Below are 2,171 nucleotides of genomic sequence, written 5' to 3'. Positions count from 1 at the left end.
TTTTTATCTGAGAGAGAACAGCAGTGCCTTTGCAATTTAGGGACAACAGCAGTGTCAATGTATCGGAGAGAGAACGGCAGTGCCTGTGTATCTTACAGAGTACAGCAGTGCCTCTGTAGCAGGGAGAAAGCAGCACTGTTGTGCATCTGAGAGAGAACAGCAGAGCCTGAGTAGCCGAGGGAGATCAGCGGTGTCTTGGCATCAGATAGAGAACAGCAGGGCCAGTTTAAATGAGAGAGAACAGAAGTGCATGTGTATCTGAGGGAGAACAGGAGTACCACAGAAGCAGGGAAGGAAAAGCAATGCCAGTGTATGTGAAAAAGAATAACGGTGCCTGTGTATCTGAGTGAGAACAGCAGTGCCCTACTATCTGAGAGAGAAATGCAGGGCCTGTGTAGCTGTGGGAGAACAGCAGTTCCAGTGTATCTGATAGAGAAGAGCAGTGCATCTGTAGCAGGGAGAGAACAGCAATGCCTGAGTAGCTGTAGTAGTTAGGGAAACGTAGTACCTGAGTAGCTGGGAGACAACAATGCTGCCTGTGTATCTGGGAGAGAACAACAGTGCTTGTGTATCTGAGAGGTAACAGCAGTGTCTATGTAATTGAGTTACAATAACAGTGTCTTTGTATCTTAGAGAGAACAGCGGTGTCTGTGTATCTGAGAGCGAGCGCAGTGCCTCTGTAGCAGGGAGAGAACCGCAGAAATGATGTAACTGATTGACAACAGCAGTGTCTGTATATCTGAGAGAGAACAGCAGTACCTCTGTAGCAGAGAAAGAACAACAGTGACTGTGTATCTGAGGGTGACCAGTAGTGCCTCTGTATCAGAGAGAGAGCAGCAGGGCCTGTATTTCTCAAAGAGAGCAGCAGTGCCTGCAAATCTGAGAGAGAACAGCAGTGCCTGTTAATCTAAGAGAGAGCAGCAGTGTCTGAGTAGCTGAAGGAGACCAGTTGTGTCAGGATATCTGAGGGAGACCAGTTGTGTCAGGATATCTGAGGGAGACCAGCAGTCCCTGTGTATCTGAGAGAGTACAACTGTGCTGGAGTATCTTAAAGAGAATAGCAGTGTCTTTGTATCAGAGATAAAACAGCAGTGCCTGAGTAGTTGAGGGAGAATAGCAGTGCCTGTGTAATTGAGAGAGAACGGCAGGGCATCTGTGTCTCAGAGAGAATAGCATTGCCTGAGTAGCTGAGAGAAAACAGCAGTTGCTGAGTAGCTAAAGGGGGAACAGTAGTGCCTGTGTATCTGAGAGCGAACTGCAGTGTATTTGTATCTGAAAGGGAACAGCAATGGCTGAGTAGCTGACAGAGAACAGCAGTACCTGTGTAGCTGAGGGAGATCAGCAGTGTCTTTGTATCAGATAGGAAACAGCAGTGCCTGAGTAGTTGAGGGAGAACAGCAGTGTTGTGTAATTGAGAGAGAACGGTAGGGCCTCTGTGCCTGAGAGAACAGCATTGCCTGAGTAGCTTAGAGAAAACAGCAGTGCCCGAGTAGCTGAAAGAGAGCAGCAGTGCCTGTGAATCTGAGAGTGAACTGCAATGTCTTTGTATCTGAGAGGGAACAGCAAAGGCTGAGTAGCTGACAGAGAACAACAGTGCCTGTGTTGCTGAGGGAGAACAGCCTTGTATCTGGAGCAGGTACAGAACATCAGTGCATCTGTAGCTAATAGAGAATAGCAATGCCCGAGGAGCTGAGAGATAACAACAGTGCCTGTGTATCTGGGAGAGAACAGCAGAGTCTGTGCATTTGAGAGAGAACGGCAGGATCTCTGCGTTTGAGAGAGAACAGCAGTGCCGGTGTAACTTAGTGACAGCAACAGTGTCTTTGTATCTGAGAGAGAACAGCAATGCGTGTGTATTTGAGAGGACGCAGCAGTGCCTCTGTAGCAGAAAGAGACAAGCTGCGTCTGTGTATCTGGGGGAGGACAGCAGTGCCTGAGTATCCGGGAGCGAACAGCAGTACGTCTGTGGCAGGGAGGAAGCAGCAGTGACTGAATATCTGAGGGTGACTACAAGAGCCTGTGTATCCGAGAGAGAGTGGCGGGATCTGTGTTTCCCAAAGAGAAAGACAGTGTCTTACTATCTGAGAGAGAACAGCAGTGTCATTATATCTGAGAGAGGACAGCAGTGCTTGAGCATCTGAGAGCGAACAGGAGTGCCTCTGCCGCAGGGA

Source organism: Hemiscyllium ocellatum, chromosome 49, assembly GCF_020745735.1.
Source record: "Hemiscyllium ocellatum isolate sHemOce1 chromosome 49, sHemOce1.pat.X.cur, whole genome shotgun sequence".
NCBI lineage: Eukaryota > Metazoa > Chordata > Chondrichthyes > Orectolobiformes > Hemiscylliidae > Hemiscyllium > Hemiscyllium ocellatum.
This window is presented reverse-complemented; position numbering follows the sequence as displayed.